This window comes from Scyliorhinus canicula, chromosome 17, assembly GCF_902713615.1.
Source record: "Scyliorhinus canicula chromosome 17, sScyCan1.1, whole genome shotgun sequence".
Lineage (NCBI taxonomy): Eukaryota > Metazoa > Chordata > Chondrichthyes > Carcharhiniformes > Scyliorhinidae > Scyliorhinus > Scyliorhinus canicula.
In genome coordinates, this window is record NC_052162.1 from 64,301,554 (window position 1) to 64,328,675 (window position 27,122).

Below are 27,122 nucleotides of genomic sequence, written 5' to 3' on the forward strand. Positions count from 1 at the left end.
GGGGACCACTTGCTTGACCACCACAGCTGTGGCAGACCAGCCACCGTCAGGTAGCTCAACACGAACTCGGTCAGCAGGGACCAGAGCAGGAAGATCTGTGGCATGGGCGTCGTACGCCGACTTGCATTGGGCCCGAGACTGTTGCATCCTTTGGAAAATTGTCAAGGTCCGGGATGTGGATTGCCGGCACCGTGATCCGTAGTGTGCGGTTCATTAGCAGCTGTGCTGGGGACAGTCCAGCGGACAAAGGAGTCGCCCTGTAGGCTAGCAGCGCTAGGTTAAAATCTGAACCCGAGTCAGCAGCTTTGCACAGCAGCCTTTTGACAATGTGGACCCCCTTTTCAGCTTTCCCATTCGACTGGGGGTAGTGGGGGCTTGAAGTGACGTGCGTAAAATTGTACTGCCGGGCAAAATCCGTCCACTCCTGACTGAAGAAGCACGGGCCATTATCAGTCATGACTGTAAGTGGAATTCCATGACGGGCAAAGATCTCTTTGCAAGCCTTGATGGCTGTTGCTGATGTGAGGTCAGTCAGTCTGACCACCTCAGGGTAGTTAGAAAAATAGTCCATGAGGAGGACATAGTCTCGGCCCTTTGCATGAAAGAGATCAATGCCAACCTTGGTCCATGGGGAGGACACCAATTCATGTGGCTTCAAAGTCTCTTTTGGCTGAGCCGGCTGGAACCGTTGGCACGTTGGGCAATTGAGGACAGTGTTGGCGATATCCTGACTGATGCCTGGCCAATATACTGCCTCTCGGGCTCGACGGCGACATTTTTCGACCCCCAGGTGACCCTCGTGGAGTTGGCCGAGGACGAGCTCTCACATACACTGTGGGAGAACTATCCTGTCCAGTTGCATTAGTATGCTGTTGACTACTGCCAGATCGACTTTTATATTATAGAACTGTGGGCACTGCCCCCTTTGCCAACCATCCGTGAGATGGCGCTTGACCCGCTGGAGTAAAGGATCCCTGGCTGTTTCCTGATGAATTTGCACGACCCTTTCATCAGTGGCCGGAAAGTTGGATGCACAGAACTTCCCATAAGCATCAATCTGACAGGCGAAGTCTGACTGCTCACACGGCGTGGTGATGGATCGCGAGAGTGCATCGGCCACAATGAGCTCCTTGCCCGGGGTGTAGACCAGGTCAAAATCATAGCGGCGGAGTTTGAGGAGGATACGTTGTAGCCGTGGCGTCATATCATTGAGGTCTTTCTGGATGTTGTGAACCAATGGCCTGTGGTCCGTCTCGACCGTGAATTTGGGGAGTCCATACACGTAATAATGGAATTTGTCAATCCCTGTGAGGAGGCCCAGGCATTCTTTTTCGATTTGAGCATAGAACATAGAACATAGAACATAGAACATAGAACAGTACAGCACAGAACAGGCCCTTCGGCCCTCAATGTTGTGCCGAGCCATGATCACCCTACTCAAATCCACGTATCCACCCCATACCAGTAACCCAACAACCCCCATTAACCTTATTTTTTAGGACACTAAGGGCAATTTAGCCTGGCCAATCCACCTAACCCGCACATCTTTGGACTGTGGGAGGAAACCGGAACACCCGGAGGAGACCCACGCACACACGGGGAGGACGTGCAGACTCCGCACAGACAGTGACCCAGTCGGGAATCGAACCTGGGACCCTGGAGCTGTGAAGCATTTATGCTAACCACCATGCTACCGTGCTGCCCGCTGCTCAGTAGGTGTCATGGCTCTAGATGCATATGCGACTGGGGCCCAGTAGGAGGATTTGTCGCGCTGGAGGAGTACTGCCCCAATGCCAGCCTGGCTCGCATCGGTGGAGATCTTCGTCTCCTTGGCAGGGTCGAAAAATGCCAGTACCGGGGCCTTGGTGAGTTTCGCCCTGAACTCACGCCACTCTCGCTCATGAGCGGGGAGCCACTGAAAGCCGGTGGTCTTTTTAACAAGATTGCAGAGAGCTGTGGTGTGTGATGCAAGGTTGGGGATAAAAGTTGACCATCCCGAGGAAGCGGAGGACCGCCTTCTTGTCCTCCGGAGTCTTCATGGCGTTGATCGCCGACACCTTGTCTGCATCTGGCTGCACACCGAACTGCGAAATATGGTCGCCGAAGAACTTTATTTCTGCTTGACCAAACAAGCATTTGGCTCTGTTGAGTCGGAGGCCATGCCCGTGGATCCTATGGAACATTCGTTTGAGGCGATTGATGTGTTCCTGAGGAGTTGTGGACCAGACAATGATTTCATCGAGGTACACTCGCACCCCCTCGATGCCCTCCATCATTTGCCCCATTATTCGGTGGAATACCTCCGAGGCGGAGATGATGCCAAAGGGCATCCGGTTGTAACAGTAACGACCAAACGGGGTTTTAAATGTGCAGAGCTTTCGACGACGCGTCCAGCTGTATTTGTCAAAACCCTTGGAGGCATCCAGCTTCGTGAAAAACATGGCGTGAGCCATTTCGCTGGTGAGCTCTTCTCGTTTAGGGATAGGGTAGTGTTCCCTCATGATGTGACGGTTCAAGTCTTTGGGGTCGATACAAATGCAACGTTCCCCTGACGGTTTTTTGACACAAACCATGGAGCTAACCCAGTCCGTGGGTTCCTTGACCTTAGAAATGACGCCCTGGTCCTGGAGGTCTTGCAGCAGCTGCTTGAGGCGGTCCCTTAAGGGGTGCCGGCACCCGACACGGTGCATGAACCACAGGTGTGGCATTCGGTTTCAGAAGTATCTTGTATCGGTAAGAGAGTGTGCCCATACCTTCGAAGACGCTGTGGTATTGTGCTATGATGTCATCTAATTGTGTTTGGAAGTTGGCATCTGGCAAGGCCGTTGCCTTAGCGGGCGACATGGTGTCAACCTGCTGCACAAGATTCAAGATTTAGCAGGCCTGAGCACCGAGCAAGGAAGCTCTGTTGGACCCTACAATTTCAAAACGGAGGGTGGCTTTTGAAGAACGATGGGATACCGCAAGCTGGCATGAGCCACTGGCAGCAATGGTATTGCCATTGTAGTCGAGAAGCTGGCAGGCCGGTGGAAGAATGCTCGGTTTGACGCGGATGGTATCAAGGTCAGACTTTGAAATGAGGTTCGCTGAAGCGCCGGTGTCCAGCCTGAAGTGTATGCGAGACTTGTTGACCGTAAGGGTGGCACACCACTCGTCGTCCGGATCAATGCTCATCACTGGGAGTTGTTTAACCTTTTTTGCGGAAAGCATCGTATGCTTGGTGATGATGCCCACCCGGAATGGGGATGTGAGGTCCTCGGTGTCGGGATCTGGAACCATAATGGAGTTGGAGTCTGCAACGGGTTGCTGTACTGACCGGACGTTCCTGCGCTGCGGCTGGGATCGCTGTGTGTTGGGCAGTTGAGCAGATCTGCACAGGGCTGCGTAGTGGCCAAGCTTGCCACACTGGAGACAGCGTCGAGATTTTGCGGGACATTGCCGCTTTAAGTGGGCGGAGCCACAGTTGTTGCACGTCATGGCGCTGACGTCAGGACGCTCCGTGGGCCACCGCGCATGTACGGTGCAGTCAAATGATGTGCGCACCTGTGCAGTTCGGTCATCGGCCTCGCCGTCCCCTTGGTCGTTGCGCGCATGCGCAGGAGCCCGGGAAAAGCGCGCGAAACGGCTACCCTCATCCAGACTCAGGCCCTGGAGCTGTTTTACGGCCTGCACCCGCTCCGCATCGTGGGGGCCTTGCCGCACCGTCTGTGCCACCTTGCTATGGGCGTACCGGTTATTAGCGTGCTCATGTAGGACGCAGGTCTCGATGGCAATGGTAAGGATGAGCTGCTTAACTTTAAGGAGCTGCTGGCGAAGGGGATCGGAGTGGACCCCGAAAACGATCTGGTCGCGGAGCATGGAATCGGAAGTGGAGCCGTAGTTGCAGGACTGCGCGAGATACAGAGATGGGTTAAGAAGGACTGAAAATGGTTCATCCTTACCCTGAAGCCTCTGCTGGAGCACATAGCATTCAAAGCTCTCGTTGACTTTGATGTCACAGTGGCTGTCGAACTTCAGCAGGACTGTTTTGAACTTTGTCTTGTCCTCACCTTCAGAAAAGGTGAGGGAGTTAAAAATGTGGATAGCGTGGTCCCCGGCTGTAGAGAGGAAGAGAGCAATCTTCCTGGCATCCGATGCAGCTTCGAGGTCAGTGGCTTCAAGATACAGCTGAAACTTCTGCTTAAAAATCTTTAAGTTTGCACCGAGGTTGCCGGCGACGCGGAGCGGCGGGGGAGGGTGGACGCTGTCCATGTTACCGGATGGCTGATCGCTGGTCAAAGGCAGACTATCTCAAGGTAGGTCCGTCAAACTCGAACATGACTCACTGGTACCATGATGTGTTGGGTAAGCTGGGTCTGCGAGGACAGCGTTTACTGCAGCAGTGAGAGAGACAGGCTTCCAACACGTGAAGAAATACAACTCTGTACTATTGAACTTGTAACTATGATACATACTTTTTTTTTCTTTTTTAAAATTTAGATTACCCAATTATTTTTTCCAATTAAGGGGCAATTTAGCGTAGCCAATCCACCTACTCTGCACATTTTTTGGGTAGTGGGGGCGAAACCCACGCAGACACGGGGAGAATGTGCAAAATCCACACGGACAGTGACCCAGAGCCGGGATTCAAACCTGGGACCTCAGCGCCGTGAGGCAGCTGTGCTAACCACTAGGCCACCGTGCTGCCCTTATCATACATACTTTAACTGTGGGTTGACAGTATGCTGAGTTGACTGGAGACCTGAGGCTAACCTGACCAGACTATCTTACTACCACATGGTGGATGTTCTAGTTTTTGCTCACGGTCTCTGACTGTCTCAGAGGCTGCATCCCCAGAGAGCGGGAAAACTAGTGCCCTCTGGCTTTATAGTGGTTGTGTCCTGTCTGGTGATTGGCTGCTGTGTTCTGTGTGTTCATTGGTCATCCTATGTGTCAATCAATGCTGTCTGTGCACCATCATATACTTGTGTGTATATTATGACAATGGCAAGCAGATCATTCACAACGTTATTCACAGAGAGAGAGCCATTCTCAACCTCATTTGAGGGGCAGCACGGTAGCACAGTGGGTAGCACAGTTACTTCACAGCTCAAGGGTCCCAGGTTCGATTCCCGGCTTGGGTCACCGTCTATGTGGAGTCGGTACGTTCTCCCCGTGTCGGCATGGGTTTCCTCCGGGTGCTCCGGTTTCCTCCCACAACCCCGAAAGACGTGTTGTTAGGTAATTTGGACATTCTGAATTCTCCCTCTGTGTACCGGAATGTGGCGACCAGAGGCACAGTAACTTCATTGTAGTGTTAATGTAAGCCTCCTTGTGACAATAAAGATCATTATTATTATTATTGTGAGATGTCATACACTTTCATCTCTACTTTTATGGAAGTGAATTTGAAGTAATATCATAGACCACTAGTAAGCTTAAGCTTGATCAACATTCCACATACCAAACCACCTACTCGCACTACAAGTTTAGATGTTCCATGTTGAATATGAACCAGACAAGCTCAACCCAGCAGACTATCATTCACAACATTCTTTGATGCCAATTGGTCCTACTGATCATTAAGAAATGTTACTGAACAGCATCTTAACTATGGTAGTCTAGGGCAGCACGGTGGCACAGTGGGTTAGCGCTGCTACCTCACAGCACCGAGGTCCCAGGTTCGATCCCGGCTCTGCGTCACTGTCTATGTGGAGTTGTACATTCTCCCCGTGTTTGCGTGGGTTTCACCCCCACAGCCCAAAGATATGCAGGGTAGGTGGATTGGCCATGCTAAATTGCCCCTTAATTGGAAAAAATGAATTGGGTATTCTAAATTTATAAAAAAGAAAAAAAAACTATGGTAGTCTAAACACAGTGGCAACATTTTTTTTTAAATGTTAAAATATAAATTTAGAGTACCCAATTAATTTTTTTTCCAATTAAGATGCAATTTAGCGTGGCCAATCCACCTACCCTGCACATCTTTGGGTTGCCACGCAAAGACGGGGAGAATGTGCAAACTCCACACGGATAGTGACCCAGAGCCGGGATCAAACCTGGGACCTTGGCGCCGTGAGGCAGCAGGGCTAACCCACTGCGCCACCGTACTGCCTCACAGTGCCAACGTTGCTAAAATCAGCTGACATCAAAGCGACAACTAAACAAGATGAGGCTTTGGAACTATGTTAGACAGCAATTGAATGGAGAGTATCTCCACTTCTATGTACATTCTATGTAAATTCTACACTGCAAGATCTTCACAATGTGTAAAATGTTACCACCACATTGTTACCACCACATCTGCTCTGTACACAGCAACTTTACTATTAATGCACACTCATTGAGAGGATATATTATAGATATAGCAGATGAAGGTCACCTGGGAATTGTTAAAACCAACAACTTACTTAGGGAAAGGCATTGTTGAACACAAAATCAATCAGTGTTTGTCATGTCAAGCAACCACAATGCCAAATCTTCAAGATTCACTCAAGGTGCCTGAATTATCTCGAGGACTATGGATTTAGGTTTGCATTGATTTTGCAGACTTACACACTAGTGAACGCTTGCATATTGTCACTGGTGTCTACAGCAGATTGCCAGTCATAGAATTAGTTATGTCTGTCTCAATGAAAGAAGTAATCTGAAAGCTTGACCAGATTTTTGCTTTGGCCTCTCTCAAACTGTGAGAAGTGATAATTGATCCCCATTCAACAACAAATAGTTTCATAAATTCACAAACCACCACGGCTTCATTCATCGAAAAATCACATGCCATTGGCCAAGAGGGAGAAGTCAAGAGATTTATGCGTACCTAGGAAAAGGTTCTCCATACTGCTACAGCTGGGAGCAAGTTGTGGAATCAAGAGTTGTATCGTTTGCTTCGCAATTACAGAATGACTCCTCACTGGACTACTTCCAGCTCTACTTATCTTTGCACGTCCTGTGCACACATGCCTTCCTTTTTAAAAAAGTTTGGAGTGCCCAATTATATATTTTTTCCAATTAAGGGGCAATTTAGAGTGGCCAATCCACCTAACGTGCACATCTTTGGGTTGTGGGGGTGAAACCCGCACAGACATGGGGAGAATGTGCAAACTCCTCACGGAGAGTGACCCAGGGCCGGGATTCGAACCCAGGTCCTCAGCGGCGCAGTCCCAGTGCTAACCACTGCGCCACGTGCCTTGATGAGCTATGCCGCAGAGTTAATGATCAACATGTACGTGAACATGATTGAGAACAGAAGGATTGAATGAGAGTAAATGGAGAGCAAAACATGAAATTTAGAATTACACTGCTGAAGCCTGGAGATAAATTGTTTGTGAAACATGAGGGTCATGTCGGGAAGTAAACAACCGCCTCTGACATCCAACCATTTTTCATGACCAACAAAAAAGGATTAATGATCATTGCTAAGCTCGGTTTGCAAAGCATCGCATGAAACTCTTCATCCTTAAAAGCACTGAAGTCATTGTTTGTAGGGTGCTGATCGACATCTTAGATGAAAAATGAGATCACATTTGATGTAAGATGACATCCTACTCGTGAGAGAAAATGTCCACCATACTTAAGCGATTAGGTTATGAGGTGAACTACAGTATTTTTAGTTGATGAACAAATCTTCCATTTCAATGTATATGACTGAGTGCATTGTTAAATTAATACAAAAGTCAGAATATGTAATGTGATAACATTAAATGTTCACAGCGCCTAGTTTTGATTCCTGCCTTGGATGACTGTGTGGAGTTTGCATGTTCTCCCCATGTCTGCGTGGGTTTCTTCCGGGTGCTCTAATTTTCTCCCACAGTCCAAAGGTGTGCCGGTTAGGTGGATTCGCCATGATCAAGGCACGGGCTTCTGAGGATAGGGCAGGGGTGTGGGCCTGGGTAGAGTGCTCTTTCGGAGGGTCAATGGAGATGCGATGAGCCGAATGGTCTCCTTCTGCACTGTAGCGATTCAATGGATTCTGTTTAAATTTACTGCTTACAGTTTTGGAATCTATTATGCGTGTGCACCGTCTGTTTCCCCTTAACCACCTCAGAATGCGAACATCCCGGTATATGGGGTTGGGCTTCCCCCTTAACAAGGGAAGCCTCTCGATATAAAAGGCCTGCCCTCGCTGCAGGTCGGGGAGGAGGTCCCTTCGGTGAGTGGAGAGATTGCAGTTTGAGAAATAAACCTGTATTCATTTTGTATCCAACTATGTATTCCCGTATGGTCACTTTGTTGGACTCTACACTGGCGATGAGGTTGAAGTGCAGCTGCGTACCGGGACCATTTCATCTTGGCCTCAGGAAGCCTCACTTCAGTCGACCGAGAGGTCCCGCATTGGAAAGTTCGAGCTGTTTGATGTGAGTACCAATGATTGGGCTCAGTATATTGAGCGAATGCAGTATTTTTTCAGGACAATGTGATTGTCAGAGACGAACGACAAACTGTGGAATAACTGGAGGCCATTGGTGGACCAACCTATGCAGTCATCACGAGATTAACCCATTCAGATGTGCCGCACTCCCTGTCCTTTGCTACATTAGTATCCCTGGTTGGGGAAAGCCCCCAATTATCATCCGCAGGTTCCGCTTTCACCTAGGCCCAAGGGGAGTCCAACAGAGACTTTTTGGCGTGATTACGGAAGCTCGCTGAAACTTGTGAATTTTGGCCTACTTTTCATGAATCCCTGCAAGACCAGTTTTTCTGTGGCATTGCGATATAGCCATGCTGAGGAAACTTTTGATGGAAACTTATCTCACTCTACAGCAGGTGAAATTGCTGTCTCTCGTAAGAGCGCTGAGCTCGGGGTACAAGAACTCCAGGGGATGACGGTCCAAAGCCTAGGATGCCAATCTGAGTGCCAACCCGGGTTTTCCAAGAGCCAAAGAACGGGACCCCGGCAGTGGGGTGAACACTGCAGAGACAGAGGTCACAGGGCAGCACGGTGGCACAGTGGTTAGCATTGCTGCCTCATGGTCCCATGTTTGATCCCGCCTCTGGGTCAGTGTCCGTGTGGAGTTTGCATAGTCTCCCCGTGTTTGCGTGGGTTTTGCTCCCACAGCCCAAAGGTGTGCAGGGTAGGTGGATTGGCCAGGATAGATAAATTGCCCCTTAATTGGAAAAAATGAATTGTGTACTCTAAATTTATTTTTTAAAAAAGAGACAGAGGTCACCACTGCAGGGTGCCCGAAGGCAACAAGACAGCTCTCCCGAAGGCGGGAACCTAGACAAGCTCCAGATGGCCATGTGAGGATCCTGCTCCCGCCACCGCTTCTGGCTCGACCGACCCCTTGTGATCGGACGTACTATGTGGACAACGATTAGCAGCTGCACTGCGAAACCGGGCCATGGGTGGCCCCAATCCAGCTGTTGCTGTGGGTAAATAGACACTCCATCAATATAGAATTTGATACCAGAGTGGCGGTCACAGTCATTAGCCGCCACACATTTGGTAGATTCCGCACCAACCTCCAGACGCTGGCCCTCTGCAATACAGATGCCAGACTTGCCACAGACACAGGGGAGTCATTGGTCATTGCAGGCACCTCTGTGGTCCCAATAACGTACAGCCAACAATCGACATGTATGCCGTTGATGGTGGTCCGTGGTGGAGGACCAAGTTTGTAAGGTAGTGACTGGCTACCTGAAACTGGGCTGGCTGAGAGTCTGCCGTATTTGCCCGAATGTCCCCAAAAGGGTCGCGGTGAAATTCTCCGGGGGTCTTTGACGATGGTTTGGGAACAATCAAAGGAGCAGTGGCCAGGATCAACGGGGATCCGCTGGCCCCGCCCCTCTATTTCCGAGCTCGACCGGTGTCTTATGCCTAATGACCAAAAGTGGACATCGAGTTGGACTGTTTGGAATGATTGGGCATTATCTGCCCCATTCAGTTCGCCACTCCCTTTGTGCTCAAACTGAAACCTGGCAGTTCCATGCGTCTGTGTGCCAGCTACAAGTGACAGTCAAGCATGTCTCCTGTCTCGACCGTTACCAGAATCTCCGAATCGAGGACTTCTACACCAAGCTCAGAGGTGGCAGGACTTTCACAAAGCTCGACATGAGCCATACGTACCTGCAGTTGGTCTTGGACCCCGCCTCCCGGAGGTTTGTCACCATAAACACCCACAGGGGGTTATTAAAGTATACCTGGCTGCCGTTTGGAGTTTCCACGGCATGCACGATTTTCCAAAGAGTGATGGAGAACATTCTGCGGCGGTTGCCCAGAGTGGCCATTTACCTTGATGATGTCCTCATTACCAGATCGTTCGACCAGGAACATTTGGAGAACCTGGCTGACGCCCTCCGGTGCTTCGGGAAAGCTGGCATCCGCCTCCATTGGGGAAAATGCATTTCAACGCCCCTGAGGTCACGTATTAGGGGTATAGGGTGGACCGCTATGGCCTACACCCCGTAGAAGGCAAGGTACAGGCTATTAAGCAGGCCCCTGTCCCTGGAGGGCAAACGGAGTTGCGTTCTTTTCTGGGTTTAGTTAAATATTTGATGGATCTGTACTTTATTAATATATTTATGTGTCGCCACACTGTATATTAATCGACAGAACTTGAGACTGAGCTTCTTGGGTGAAGTAAAGTATAACTTTATTTGTGTCAGTTTTAAAGTCTACTGATCAAGTCAATTTTTATGAGAGTACAGAATCTAGAAAGTTTATTTTTCCAACGCAAATACAGATGGTTGAGTTGAATTCAAAATACAATTCAGTTCGTGGTAATTTCTTCAGATCAAAATGCACAATACAAAAATGAAACAAAAGGAAATAGCAGTTTGAAAAGCAAAATAAAGAATAGGTTTCAAAGGTTAGGTTAAAGATGGTTTCAGAGAGAGCAAATAAGGTTCTGTCCCGGTCGCTTAAGGAAATCATAATCTTTTAAGGTTCTGTCACCTCTCTGACTGTGATTGGGTTAAAATAATTATAATTCATCTAATTCGACCAAAATGTCTGTCAAGTTTTAAGAGATAATGCAGCATGAGAGAATTTCTACATGTTTCCATAATATGGTGTGATCAAACCACCTGTTTCCCTGGGATTTTTGCCCAGTAATAATAACAATGAGTTTACTCAGCAACGTGGCCTTGTAGTGTATAGTCAGTTTTCAAACTGACTTCCTTATCTGGGGCGGGATTCTCCGACCCCACGCAGGGTCGGAGAATCGGCGGGCAGCGGCGTTATTTCCGCTCCCGCAGGGTTTTTAAATCTCCCACCGGCCAGAAACCGGCGTTGTGCAAATCCCGCCGGCAGCCTCTGAAAACAGCTGGCGCCGGCGGGATTTCATTTTTTTTTAAGTGTCCACAAATCTCCGGCCCGGATGGGCCGAAGTCCCGCCGACGTGGCCACGGGTCACGTCGGCGAAAATCACAGTTGCTTTAAAACGGCGTCAACCATTGATGATGGTTGACGCCGTTCAGTGTCGGGGGTTGGGTTGCGGCATCGGGGGGGGGGGGGGGGGGGGGGGGGGGGGGGGGGGGGGGGGGGGGGGGGGGTGGGTTTGCGGCATGGGGGGGGGTGGGTTTGCGGCATGGGGGGGGGTGGGTTGCGGCATCGGGGGGGTGGGTTGCGGCATGGGGGGGTGGGTTGCGGCATCGGGGGGGTGGGTTGCGGCATCGGGGGGGTGGGTTGCGGCATCGGGAGGGGTTTGCGGCATGGGGGGGGTTGCGGCATGGGGGGGTGGGTTGCGGCATGGGGGGGTGGGTTGCGGCATCGGGGGGGGTGGGTTGCGGTATCGGGGGGGTGGGTTGCGGCATCGGGGGGGTTGCGGCATCGGGGGGGGTTGCGGCATCGGGGGGAGCATCGGGGGGGGGGTTGCGGCATCGGGGGGTGGGTTGCGGCATCGGGGGGTGGGTTGCGGCATCGGGGGTGGGTTGCGGCATCCGGGGGGTTGCGGCATCCGGGGGGGGTTGCGGCATCGGGGGGGGGCATGGGGGGGGGGGGGTTTGAGGGCAGCGGCGTGCAGAGAGGGGGGGCTACGGATGCCCTGGGCCAACGCACCGTCGCCCCCCCCTCTGTGCGCCGCTGCCCCCTACCCCAACCACCCCCCCTCACCACCCCCCCTCACCACCCCTACCTCCCTCCAATGCCCCTACCCCCCTCCCCACCACCCCTACCCCCCTCCCCACCACCCCTACCCCCCTCCAACGCCGCCCCCCATCTCTCGCAATGCCGCAACCGCCGCCCTCTCAACGCCGGGTCCCCCCCTCTCAACGCCAGGTCCCCCCCCCCCTCAACGCCGGTACCCACACCCCGTCCCCCTCCCTCTGAAGGCCGGTACCCACACCCCCCCCCCTCAACGCCGGTACCCACACCCCGTCCCCCTCCCTCTGAAGGCCGGTACCCACACACCCCCCCTCTCTCCTCCTCCCCCCCCTCCTTCCTCCTCCCCCCCTCCTTCCTCCTCCCCCCCTTCCTTCCTCCTCCCCCCCTCCTTCCTCCTCCCCCCTTCCTTCCACCTCCCCCCTTCCTTCCTCCGTTAGTGTGGGGGGGGGTGCGGCGTTAGTGGGGGGTGGGGGGTGGGGGGGTGTGGCGTTGGAGGGGGGTAGGGGTGGTGAAGGGGGTAGGGGTGGTGAGGGGAGGGGGTTGGGGTAGGGGCAGCTGCGTGCAGAGGTGGGGCGACGGTGCGTTGGCCCCGGGCATCAGTCGCCCCCCTCCTCTGCACGCCGCTGCCCCTACCCCAACCCCCCCTCACCACCCCTACCCCCTTCACCACCCCTACCCCCTCCAACGCCGCACCCCCCCACCCCCCACCCCCCACTAACGCCGCACCCCCCCCCCCACTAACGGAGGAAGGAAGTGGGGGGAGGAAGGAAGGGGGGGGAGGAAGGAAGGGGGGGAGGAAGGAAGGGGGGGGAGGAAGGAAGGGGGGGGAGGAAGGAAGGGGGGGGGAGGAAGGAAGGGGGGGGAGGAAGGAAGGGGGGGAGGAAGGAAGGGGGGGAGGAGAGGGGGGGTGTGTGGGTACCGGCCTTCAGAGGGAGGGGGACGGGGTGTGGGTACCGGCGTTGAGGGGGGGGACCCGGCGTTGAGGGGGGGGGGACCCGGCGTTGAGGGGGGGGGGACCCGGTGTTGAGGGGGGGGGACCCGGCGTTGAGGGGGGGGCGACCCGGCGTTGAGGGGGGGGGAACCCGGCGTTGAGGGGGGGGGGGAGACCCGGCGTTGAGGGGGGGGGGACCCGGCGTTGGAGGGGGGTAGGTGTGGTGGGGAGGGAGGTAGGTGTGGTGGGGAGGGAGGTAGGGGTGGTGGGGAGGGAGGTAGGGGTGGTGGGGAGGGAGGGAGGTAGGGGTGGTGGGGAGGGAGGTAGGGGTATTGGGGAGGGGGGTAGGAGTGGTGGGGAGGGAGGTAGGGGTGGCGAGGGGGGGGGTTGGGGTAGGGGGCAGTGGCGTACAGGGGGGGGCGACGGTGCGTTGGCCCCGGGCATCCGTCGCCCCCCCTCTCTGCACGCCGCTGCCCGCAAACCCCCCCCATGCCGCAAACCCCCCCCATGCCGCAAACCCCCCCCATGCCGCAAACCCCCCCCATGCCGCAAACCCCCCCATGCCGCAACCCCCCCATGCCGCAACCCCCCCCATGCCGCAACCTCCCCCATGCCGCAACCCCCCCCCCATGCCGCAGCCCCCCCCATGCCGCAGCCCCCCCATGCCACAACCCCCCCATGCCGCAGCCCCCCCATGCCACAACCCCCCCATGCCGCAACCCCCCCATGCCGCAACCCCCCCCATGCCGCAACCCCCCCCATGCCGCAGCCCCCCATGCCGCAGCCCCCCCATGCCGCAGCCGCCCCATGCCGCAGCCCCCCCCATGCCGCAGCCCCCCCATGCCGCAGCCCCCCCATGCCGCAGCCCCCCATACCGCAGCCGCAACCCCCCCCAATGCCGCAGCCCCCCCATGCCGCAGCCCCCCCATGCCACAACCCCCCCATGCCGCAACCCCCCCATGCCGCAACCCCCCCCATGCCGCAACCCCCCCATGCCGCAGCCCCCCATGCCGCAGCCCCCCCATGCCGCAGCCGCCCCATGCCGCAGCCCCCCCCATGCCGCAGCCCCCCATGCCGCAGCCCCCCCATGCCGCAGCCCCCCATGCCGCAGCCGCAACCCCCCCCCAATGCCGCAGCCCCCCCCATGCCGCAGCCCCCCCATGCCGCAGCCCCCCATGCCGCAGCCGCAACCCCCCCAATGCCGCAGCCCCCCCATGCCGCAGCCGCAACCCCCCCATGCCGCAGCCGCAACTCCCCCAATGCCGCAGCCGCAACCCCCCCCACGCCGCAGCCGCAACCCCCCCCCACGCCGCAGCCGCAACCCCCCCCCACGCCGCAGCCGCAACCCCCCCCCCACGCCGCAGCCGCAACCCCCCCCCCAAAATGCTGGGTCTGTCTCTCTCCTCCTCCTCCTCCAAAAAACGCCGGGTCTCACCACTTCCGCAGCTGGTGAAACTGACGCGTATCGCGTCAGTCAGCTGCTGGCCTCTCCGGGAACGGATATTGCCAGCTTAAAAGAAGGCCCCGACGCCGGAGTGATTAACACCGATTTTTCTCGCCGGAAACCAGCGTTACGACGGGCAACGGAGAATCCCGCCCCTGATCTTTTCCCATGCTCTCAGCCTTCTCTGCTGTCATGGCTAATATATGATTTTTTACAGTATAATGTCACGAAATCATTTCTTCCTTTAAACTTTTATTACCGATAAGAAAAGTAGATTTCTATTACTCTTATGGGAAGTTCATTCCAAACCTGGCGACACTTCTCGGCCCTCTGCACTGGTTGTTGTAATTCTGTGAATGGGCCCAGCCATAAGAGGAGGCATTCTCTGCAATGAAACAACAGTTGACCTACTCCAAACAGCTCACCCATTTTGATCCCCTCAAGCCGCTACTCTTGACTTGCGATGCATCGCCCTGCAGAGTGGGGGCCCTCCTCGCCCATCGCATGGGCAACGGCTCTGAGTGGCCCATAGCATTCGCATCCAGAACGCTCGTCTACATAGAGCGAAATTGCACGCAAGTTGAGAAAGAGGGACTAGCTGTTATCTTTGGTGTGAAGACATCTCACCAATATGTCTATGGGCACACATTTACGGTCTACACCGACCACAAACTAGGTCTATTTAAAGAGGATTGGGCAATTTCCCAAATCACACTGGCAAGGAGCCAGCGGTGGACTCTGCTGCTGGCAGCGTACAAACATACTTTAGAGCATCAGCCAGGTATGAAGATTCCCCATGTAGATGCACTAAGCCGCCTCCCCCTCTCCACTAGACTGCTGGCACCTACGGTGGCCGAGGAAGTCGTCGACATCCTCCTCCATTTTATGGACACCCTGCCGGTCACGGGGTGCGCATATGGGATTGGACCCAGACAGACCGCAGCTGTTCTGGGTTCGCCACATCGTTCTGTCCATCATTCTGGGGCCCAGCATTGGGCTTTACCTGAAGACCTCAAGACCTGAAGATCTTGGAGCTAAGCATTGAGGATGGCATTATGCTGTGGGGGGACTTGGGTGGTCATCCCGGAGCACGGGTGCACCCCCTTTCTGAAAGACCTCCACAATGCACACCGGGGAGTGTCCAGAATGAAGATGCTGGCCCGCAGCTACGTCTAATGGCCTGCAATCGACGTGGACGTCGAGAAGCTGGCTCAGTTTTGCGGACCACGCCAGGAGAACCAGATGCACCCTCGGGAATGGCTGGGCCAACCGTGGTCTCGTCTCCACATCAACCTCGCCAGTCCTTTTCAGCGGGAGATGTTCCTGATCATAGTGGACCCCATTCAAAGTGGTTGGAAGTCCACAAGATGCAGGCAACCACCACAAGGCCGATTGGAACGCCCTTGGCAACCACCACAAGGCCGATTGGAACGCCCTTGGCAACCACCACAAGGGCGATTGGAACGCTTGCAGCACACGTTCATTCCCGAGGTCCTGGTCTCCGAAAAGGGGGCAGCTTTTACCAGATTCCCTATCAGATTCTGATCGCGAAGTGGACGTCCAGCAGCAAGAAGACATCAACACATCAACACGCCACCACCAGCTCCCGCATCAATGTTGGCACTGCCAGTACAGCCAAAACGCTCAGTGAGGAAAGGTCGGTCCCTTGTGCCGTGGACGCCCCCCCGCCCAGCTCCGTTGACTCCTGAAAGCCACCCTCAAATTAAACAGACCCAGGGATCCCTCGCTACAGCCGATGGACACGGACACTTCTCTGGACTTGGGGGGGGGGGGGGGGGGGGGGGGGGGGGGGTGTTGGGGGGGAGCGTGGAAGAGGGGTGTTATGTCCCCCGCGGAGGTCACGGGGTGTGCACCGTCCATTTCCCCGTGACCACCTCAGAATACGAACCTCTCCGATGAACAGGGTGGGGCTTCCCCCTTAACAAGGGGAGCCTCTGAGTATAAAAACCCTGACCTCGGTGCAGGTCGGGGAGGAGGACCCTTCGGGGAGTGGGAAGATTGCTGCATGAGAAAGAAACCTGTATTCACTTTATATCCAACTGTGCATTCCCGTGTAGTCACTTTGTCGGATTCTACAGAAACAAACTATTGACACACACTGTGCCTCTCATTCACTAAGATGGGGATGTAGTACCCTGAAAATTGCATTGTGCATTAGCTATTAATAATATATCTCTGGAGCAGCTATTGTAATATTTGCCGAACAGCACAGAACCTGACTGAATGCCTCCACCATGTGGTCAAAGTAAGAAATAACAGGTCAAATGCAACTGGAAAAAATTGCTTCCAAGAAGCTCCCATTTCAGATGAATTCTGTACCTTCATATTTAGACTCTAAAGAACTGATTTTAATTTTTAACTGCATTAAATTTCTTGCTTAATTTTCTTTTCCAATGAGGTCTATGTTGCTTTTTTTCATCATTACCAAATGTTTAATGTTAAAAACACAGAATGGAGCATAAATATCTACACCTAAATATTTTGGAATCCATTATTCATTCCATTTGTATCAGTGTTTGGCAATATCCATCACATCATCATCCACAGTGTGTTAAACAATGCACACAAGAAAATCATACCCAATTATTATTTCTTCCAATTAGCGGGATATTTAGCGTGGCCAATCCACCTAACCTGCACATCTTTGGGTTGTGGGGTGAAACCTACGCAGACATGGGGAGAATGAAAATCATACCTAAATAAACACAGTCTACAATATCTACCTTGCATGGCTAACCATGAATGGGTCTTTCATACCTCAAGTGTGCATTGAAATGTATCATCACATTTTTCTGCTGGGGCCAAATAGATCGTATCTTTCATGTGGATCACACTAATTCTGTGAACAAATAAAAATAAATTGTGAATGAAATGCCTGAAACTAACAAGTAAAATTGTTCTTTTTTTTAAAGCCATCATTCCCCTACCAGCAGTCGCTCACCACACAACAGACAAAATCAATCACTCAAATTATTTTCTCTGATTTCTGGGAGCTGTCATATTGTTTCTGTGTCATGGACTAAATATAAAATTCATAACACAGCAAACTCACAATCGTTTTGAAACAATTCAGCAAAATAACTAAACTTAACCATAGAATTAACCACTGTGTGTTAGACACGCTTCCATGACGTTCCCCCTACACAGGCTGGCCTTTCTCTCCAGAATCTGGGATTTGTATCCTGCTTTGTTTCCATAAGGATTCCCACAAAGGAATTGGAATTGTTTTACACATGGCATGAATGATAGGATGGAGATGGAGTTTGTCCTCTGAAAAGATAATTACGAGAAAATATTAAGTGAATTTAAGGATATGGTTGAAAAGTTATTGGTGACTGGATTATACGGACATATAAATGAACATATGAATTAGGAGCAGGAGTCGGCTGCTTGGCCCATCGGGCCGGCTTCGTCATTCAATGAGATCATGGCTGATCTGATTGTAACCCTGACCCCACATTCCTTCCCACCTCCCATAACCTTTCACCGGCTTGTTTTTTTAATATAAGTTTAGAGTACCCTGTTATATTACCTTTGGTGGTAATATGTCGTTCTTTGCCTTTTGATGCAGAATGGTCCGTTGAGTTGATGACAAAGAAACCATCAATCATTAGATTGAATCAAAACTAATTTATTAGATAACGATTAATTAAATGAAGTTCGCACACACTACTGAGCCATAACTAATAATAAAGTAATATTGAATCTGTCCAGCAGTAATCAATAATCTAGTAGTCACTAATGATAGCCTCGTGTTTACCCTCTTTAATCTATTCTACTCCTCGTGCTGTACTCAGTCTGTCTCCTTTGCTAACTACCCAGCATTCCCTGAGGTCTGATATTTATACTGAGAACTGGTGGTGCCCTCTAGTGTTTGAATTACACTGTAATAATTAACCCTTCAGTGGTGTGCCTATCGACATATCATTACGCACCCAATTATTTTTCTTTGCAGTTAAGGGACAATATCGCTCAGAGCCTGGGCTTCTGGATTACTAGTCCAGTGATGTTACCACTACACCGCCATCTCACCCAATTCTTGAATATTTGTCAAAAAGGGACAATGGGATCATTGGTTTTGAAGTTTGGCTGAAGATATTGAATAAGAAACAATTGTGTATAGATGCCGGATTATGTTTTCTACAGGGGGTAAATTACCAGGGTTCACCTGAATAGGTTAAAGACTGCCTCATGTGTAGAACAGGGGTTGCTAACTCCGTTTTCACGAATTCCTGGAGCTTTCCTCACATACCCATGACATTGGATGAAGTGACATTTCCCCACAGTTTAAAATAAAAGATGAGTCCTGTACAGTTTGTTGTTTTTGCTTGCACTTAACAACATTCACAAAATACAGAAATAGATAAAAATATACCCATTGTGTAAAAGCAGACTGTGAAGATTATAATTGAAAAATTAAGATTTAGAAAGTACCTCCACATTTTTAGGTTCGCTCTTTTCTAAAACATTGCATCAGTCCAAGTCATTTTCCTAAATTCAGAGCATATGACTTATTCACTAGATTTTTATAATAAATTTCATAGTTTGAAGTTAATTCAGTTTTTCACATTATACAAAAACAATCTTACTATTTGTGGTTCAGTCAATTCAGTTAATCCATCTCATGTCTCCTTCAGTTTTGGACTCACGCTGTTTTCTCAGTTTTAACTGTTGCACATCACTGGCCTCATTATGAGACTGATGGCAAGGAGGGTTTGGTGCCAGATCCTGATGGCGGTGGCACGTATGAAATCCTGCACATGCAAGCCAAACGGATGACAACGGAAAACTCGACATCTGCATTTTCTCCTGGACGGTTTGCAGCAGTGCCAAAGACACCAGCACAATCTTCTAAGTTTGGCAACTGTAACAATCTCGGCAGTAATAGTCTTCCAGCACCACACCCTTTTATTAACGTAATGGAAAAGGCTGCAGAAAAGGAGACTTGGTCTCATAAGAAGTCGCCGTTCCATTAACAGTTCTGTTGCGTGAGGACTTGTCCTATAGTTGAATAAAAATCATAACAATTTGGCCTCTATGAATGCCGCTGGTTGCTTCTTCATGTCAGTTTTAAAAGTCTGCACTGCCCGTTATGCCAGCCCACCTGGATTGGATTGGATTTGGATTGGATTTGTTTATTATCACGTGTACCGAGGTACAGTGAAAAGTATTGTCATGCCTACAATCCAGACAGATCATTCCATACATTAAAAAAACATCAGGCAAACATAAATACATAATGTAAATAAACACAGGCATACAGAAGTTAGTACTACTCAGTAGAGAAGATGTGTGAAGAGAGCATATCAGTCCGTAAGAGGGCCATTTTGGAGTCTGGTAACAGCGAGGAAGAAGCTTTTTAAAAAATATATTTTTATTCTCCTTTTTCACATTTTCTCCCACATTTACACCCACCAACAATAAACAATAATCAGTAACGAATATGTCAAAACCCATATCAATAACAATAATCCCTGGGCAGCACGGTGGCACAGTGGTTAGCATTGCTGCCTCACGGCGCCGAGGTCCCAGGTTCGATCCCGGCTCTGGGTCACTGTCCGTGTGGAGTTTGCACATTCTCCCCGTGTTTGCGTGGGTTTCACCTCCACAACCAAAGTTGTGCAGGTTAGGTGGATTGGCCACACTAAATTGCCCCTTAATTGGAAAAAATGAATTGGGTACTCTAAATTTAAATTTTTTTTTAAATAACAACAATCCCATCCTCCCACCAAACCCCAAACATTAGCCCGCAGGTTCACATAAACAGGGGCTGGTTTAGCACAGGGCTAAAGATCTGGCTTTTAAAGCAGACCAAAGCAGGCCAGTATGGTGATATGCATCACTGTAAATACACAAGGGGTTAATGCAAATACACTAAGACTAAATAAACACTAGAGGAAGCACCAGAGATATCATGACACACAGCCATTCAACCAATAGGTCAGTAAGAAAGGACACGACCAATGGGCAGTCAAGACACACCCAGAGGTGACACTACCACAAGAGGGCTACCCATATAAATGGACAGGGCACACATGCTCTTTCTCTTTCCATAGGCAACACTCAGAAAGACAGGGGCAGATCAGGAAGCATCACACCCACCGCATTGATTAGAGCAGACTGGTTAATTAGATTGAGTTACTATAGCAAGATCAGCAGGAGAGTCGAACTCAAGTAGGACAATTGTTAACTGTTCAATAAATATGTTAAACCTATCTCCAAGTCTGAACCTTCCTTTGTCAGAGTATACATCAAGGAAGCAGCTTATGCTACATGAAGAAGCATAACACAACATGGTACCAGTTAGTGCCTGCTAAATCTACATAGTTCAATTCATCATATCCGTGACAACCAACAACAGCACCCAGGCAAGATATTCGCGATTCCGGTTCCACAGCAGCTCAGGTACCACGGCAATGTCAGTGCAAACTGGCATGCATTCAGGCAGAGATTTGAGATCTACCTGGTAGCGTTCGACCTAGATGGCGTGGCAGATGCAGAGAAAATAAAGCTTCTGCTCACCATTGCGGGTGAAACTGTAGCAGAAATCTTCATGACCTTCAAGTACTCCAAAGGGCAAGACAAGAGAGACTTCCTGGCAGTCCTGGACAAGTTTCAAGCATACTGCGAGGAACACACAAGAGAGAACGGTAAAAGAGGCGCCAATACTCACCACGAGACGAAGGTAGGCCTGCAAATGCAGAAAATGGCAGTTTTGATTGGCAGCCATCTTGGGAAAGGAGCCGCACATGCGCAGTTGCAAAAAGAGCACAAAGTACAGGAAAAGTGATCTGCACATGCGCGTTCCATTCCTACGCTCTATGTCACCAGCGTCATGACGCCAAAATCCGTGAGCCACGGCCACTTAAAGGGGAAATGTCCCAAAACAGTAAAAAAAACATTTTAAACCGGAAAACACAATTCTTTCACCTGGAACGATAGCACAATGCTGAACTTCAACCCGTAGCTGAAAGTAACCTCCGCAGAACCCTACAACAAGCAGTTAGCACCACCCTAAGTGATGATTTAGTCCTTGAGGACTACGACTCAGACAAAGATTTCATCTTTGGAGATGGCGGCCCAATACCAAATCCGAAGTGCAACGCGATGTGTTGCACAGTGAAGAATCTGACACAGATATGGACGAGTTCTTCGGATTTGAGGATCTTCAGCCCAGCAGGATTATGCTACGGCCTGATGCCAAGAGACAGAGAGCAATACAAGCCCATAGAGAGCGGCCTGCTGCCACACAGAGAGTGGTCCACACACCGCAAAGAGTCCCCGACTCCACACAGAGAACACAGATCGACTCCACAGCGAGACCACTGCATGACTCCACACAGGGAACGATGCCAGACTCCACAGAGAGAGTGATACAAGCCTCCACAGCGAGCTCGTTGACAGACTCTACGATGGAAGCAAGTTCGCAAGAAAGGAGCCGCACATGCGCAGTTGCAAAAAGAGCTCCAGAGCGCAGTCCTTGCATGAACGAGACCATGAAGGTCTAGCAACCTCATCTGAGCAACCAGTAGCAGATGATGCAAGTCTACCCCGCTCAAGTGCACAGTCTACCACACTCAAGTGAACAGCAAGAAAACTATAACAGTCTACCACGCTCAAGTGAACAGCAAGAAGACTATGACAATCTACCACGCTCAAGTGAACAGCAAGAAGACTATGACAGTCTACCACACTCAAGTGAACAGCAAGAAGACTATGACAGTCTACCAAGCTCACGTGAACAACAAAGCGACTATGACAGTCCACCCAGATTATTTGAACTGCCAGAAGAAGACTCTGACAGTCTACCCAGCTCATTTAACCAACAAGAAAACATTGAAGGTCTACATACTGTCTGTCAGACAAGTGACAAAGGCTTCACAATTCCCATACAAGATGTGCAACATGACAGCGTGACTGACTGTTCTCCGCTAGTCTGTACACAGGCACTCGATGATCAAAATTAGGTTACTAGTGACTGCAGTGGCACCACGTTAATTCAAACCTCATCCACTCGAGCCTCTCCCGAAGAAACTGCATTCTTGAACGTTTTGAGTCCAGACGAGGAGCATCAAGACACCTCAGATGCTTCAAGTGAACCTGAAATGACTCCGGATGGGGAGTGTCAAGAAACCAAAGCTGATTCAGGTGAACCAGAAAGGGCTCCAGACAGGGAGCATCGACAAGCCAAAGATGATTCTAGTGAACTGGACATGACTCCAGACTGGGCACGCCGAGTAATCAGAGATGGCACGCTAAATGAAACAGCAGATGCCACAAAGGACACTGACACATGTAACTTTGTGAAGGACTCGGATTCTCCACTCGGTGTGGTCATTGAGCGCAACAAACACAACAACAAAACCTACGAAAACAACCACAAAGATATCAACAAGAAGCGTATCAAAGGCACCAACGTCAACAACAAGCACGACAAAACCAACAACACTGGAACAACGACTGGTACGACATGGTACAACTCTGCAAATGTAGGACAATGTAACAGCACAGTTCCTAACACTGGCAAGGGTACAGCCATATCATGGCATGACAGCAAATCTCACTGATTAAAGTTTGCTCCACTACAAACAAGCAAACCAGCTTTCAAGGCAGATGAGTTTGCTCCACTACAGCATCAATATCACAATCACAGGAAACAGCCCAGGTTGGACAACACAGATGGCATACTGCATCGCTACCACAAGCACTTTCTCTTTCCATAGGCGACACTCAGAGAGACAGGGGCAGATCAGGAAGCATCACACCCACACATGGATTAGAGCAGACTGGTTAGTTAGACTGAGTTACTATAGTAAGATTAGCAGGAGAGTCGAACTCAAATAGGAGAATTGTTAACTTCAATAAATGTGTTAAACCTAACTCCAAGTCTGAACCTTCCTTTGTCAGAGTATACATCAAGGAAGCAGCTTATGCTACATGATGAAGCATAACACACCAGCCAGCAGTGCGGGTTCAATTCCCGTAACAGCCTCCCTGAACAGGCGCCGGAATATGGTGACTAGGGGCTTTTCACAGTAACTTCATTTGAAGCTTACTTGTGACAATAAGCGATTTTCATTTCATTTCTTTTTCATAAACAAATGACAAAAAGGAATCAGGAATCACCCATAGTCACCATTAACACACACAGCCCCCCTCTCCCCAACCCTCCCAATCACACCCCCCCCAACTAATGTTCGATGTTATCCAGTTCTTGAAAGTGCACAATGAATAATGCCCATGAATTGTAGAACCCCTCCATCCTTCCCCTCAGTTCAAACGTAACCTACTCAAGAGTCAAGAATTCCAATAGGTCCCCCCGCCACGCCAGGGCACAGGGTGGAGAAGTTGCTCTCCACCCCAACAGGATCCGCCTTCGGGCGATCAATGAGGCAAAGGCTACAACATCTGCCTCCCACCTGTTTCCAACCCCGGCTGGTCCGACACCCCAAATATGGCCTCCCGAGGGCCCGGGTATAGTTTCCCGTGCACCATTTTAGAGATTACCCTAAAAACCTCCTTTCAGTATCCTCCAGCTTTGGACAGGACCAAAATATATGAACGTGATTTGCGGCCGCACCCCCACCACAATGTTCACACACATCTTCTACTCCTTCAAAGAATCGGCTCATCCTCGCCCTTGTGTGGTGTGCTCTATATACCACCTTCAGCTGTATCAGCCCCAACCTCGCGCACGAGGTGGAGACATTCACTCTCCGGAGCACCTCACACCAGAACCCCACCTCCGTATCCCCTCCCAACTCTTCCTCCCACTTTGCTTTGATCCCTTCCAGTGGTGCCTTCTCTTCTTCCAGAATAGCTCCGTAAACCGCCGACACTACCCCCTTCTCCAGTCCACCTGTCGTCAGCACCTCCTCCAGCAATGTGGAGCCGGTCTCTGTATCTCCTTTCTGGCAAAGTCTCGAATCGGCATGTATCTAAACATTTCCCCCTGCTCCAGCCCTTACTTCGGTCCCAGCTCATTCAATCCTGCAAACCGACCCCCAAGAAACAAATCTTTTAGTGTCTTAATCCCCTTCTCCTCCCATTTCCGAAAATTTCCATCCCACTTGAGGAAGAAGCTATTTTTGATGCTGAAGATAAGGCGCTGTTCTGATGTGTTTGGATATCAGGAAGTTTTGGAACTTAACTATTGGTGAAGGCAGTGCCATTATCGGAAACCAGGACTTCTGATATTCCATGCCTGCAGAAACTGTCATAATTTCTCGATTGTTGCGTGGGACGTAGTGGAGTTCATGCGGTGTATCTCCAACCATTTGGAGTGTGCAGGATCAAAAACAGGAATCCTAAGAGGCCCTGCAAAGTTGCGTGCACACTCACCTATGGCCTGCCTGGCCACTCCTGTGGATCTAGGGAAGCTGAGAGAGGGAACATTTTGATTCCCCAAGCAAAGGCCGTGCCGTCTCGCACCGTCTCACCAAGAAGTCTGTGATGTCTGAGGCCAGGCTCTTGGCAAGCATTTTCATTTTCGATACTCCAGATGGCCAATATATGGTTCCATAAGTATTGGATGCCGTCCTTGGTGAGGAATAACTCCTCTGGACCCCCAGAGAATGATACCATCCTCAACAATGAGCTCATCTTTCATAGTCAGATAGGGTTTCATTACTTCTGAGGGTTGTCCTCGGAATCACACCATTCAGGATCATGTACTTTAGTTTCGACAGGGTTGGATCGTTTTGAATCCAGGCCTTAATTTGCCTTGCGGACACTGGCAAAGACTCTAAAAAGTTTAGGGTCACCACGACCTCTTCCAATGCTAGTAAAGGAGCCGGGCTTGTGGCCAGCGGGAGGTAACAATGTATTGGCTGGGGCTATCGGGGTTTTAGGGCGGTGCTCTAAAAAGTATTCATAAGCTGCAAGTAACAGGATCCATGCTGTATCCAGGGGAGGCAACAGGGGAAATTGCCTTATCCTTTTTAAAATGTCTCAATAAGGGCTTGTGGTCAGTAGCTATTATGAAATGCCTACCGTAGACAAATCGGTAGAACCGTTTTACACCAAACACAACCACCAAGCCCCCGTCAATTTGAGAATACTTCCACTCAGCATCCGAATGGACAGGTGATGGAGTTTTCCTTTCCAGTGGTGTGAAAGTACCGCCCCGACCCTGTAAGGGAACCATAACATTGCAAACAAGTTACTTCTTGGGACCAAAATGGGCCAGTAAGTTGGATGACAGCACTTGTTGATTATTGAAGTTGGTGCTTCCTTGATGTCCTTCACCTTATTCTCTACCGGATGGAAAACTTTTTTATGCAACCGATAGCCCCACTAGGTCATTTCGCTTGCTTGAAAACCACATTTTCCCCTCTTCAGGTGTACCCCATTCTTGAGAATCTATGCAAGACCTCTTTCAGCTCACGCCCTGAAGTCCCTGTGATCAGCACGTCAGCCGAGTACACCGCTATTTGGGTAACCCTTGGAATATGTTCTCTATGAGCAATTGCTATATGGTGCACTCTGATGAGACCCCGAACTAGTATCTACTTCATTTTTTCCAATTAAAGGGCAATTTTAGCGTGGTCAATCCACCTACCCTGCACATCTTTTGGGTTGTGGGGGAGAAACCCACGCAAACACGGGGAGAATGTGCAAACCCCACAAGGACAGTGACCCAGGGCCAGGATCGAACCTGGGACATTGGCGCCGTGAGGCAGCAGTGCTAACCATGTAACCTAAAGGATGGTTAAAGGATGGTCATGACTGGGAGTTAAATATCCGAGGGTATCAAACTATTCGGAAGGACAGAGTGGATGGTAAGGGAGGTGGTGTTGCTCTGTTATTTAAGGATGACATCCGGGCAATAGTAAGGGATGACATCGGTGCTATGGAGGATAAGGTTGAATCCATTTGGGTGGAAATCAGGAATAGTAAGGCGAAAAAGTCACTGATAGGAGTAGTCTATCGGCCACCAAATAGTAACGAGATGGTGGGGCAGGCAATAAACAAAGAAATAACTGATGCATGTAGAAATGGTACAGCAGTTATCATGGGGGATTTTAATCTACATGTCGATTGGTTTAACCAGGTCGGTCAAGGCAACCGTGAGGAGGAGTTTATAGAATGTATCCGCGATAGTTTCCTAGAACAGTATGTAATGGAACCTACGAGGGAACAAGCGGTCCTAGATCTTGTCCTGTGTAATGAGACAGGATTGATTCATGATCTCATAGTTAGGGATCCTCTCGGAAGGAGCGATCACAATATGGTGGAATTTAAAATACAGATGGAGGGTGAGAAAGTAAAATCAAATACTAGTGTTTTGTGTTTAAACAAAGGAGATTACAAGGGGATGAGAGAAGAACTAGCTAAGGTAGACTGGGAGCTAAGACTTTATGGTGGAACAGTTGAGGAACAGTGGAGAACCTTCCAAGCGATTTTTCACAGTGCTCAGCAAAGGTTTATACCAACAAAAAGGAAGGACGGAAGAAAGAGGGAAAATCAACCGTGGATATCTAAGGAAATAAGGGAGAGTATCAAATTGAAGGAAAAAGCATATAAAGTGGCAAAGATTGCTGGGAGATTAGAGGACTGGGAAATCTTTAGGGGGCAACAGAAAGCTACTAAAAAAGCTATAAAGAAGAGTAAGATAGAGTATGAGAGTAAACTTGCTCAGAATATAAAAACAGACAGTAAAAGTTTTTACAAATATATAAGACAAAAAAGAGTGGCTAAGGTAA

At 50.3% G+C, this 27,122-nt stretch overlaps 1 long non-coding RNA gene across 1 annotated transcript in view; it reads right to left on the reverse strand.

Moving 5' to 3' along the window:
* The window catches only part of LOC119951686, a 110,715-nt gene that overhangs the window by 12,584 nt on the left and 71,009 nt on the right, over positions 1-27,122 (reverse strand). Inside the window, exon 2 of the long non-coding RNA XR_005457653.1 lies at positions 17,176-17,257. This is a non-coding gene — a long non-coding RNA (uncharacterized LOC119951686). The remainder of the gene's footprint in view (positions 1-17,175; positions 17,258-27,122) is intronic.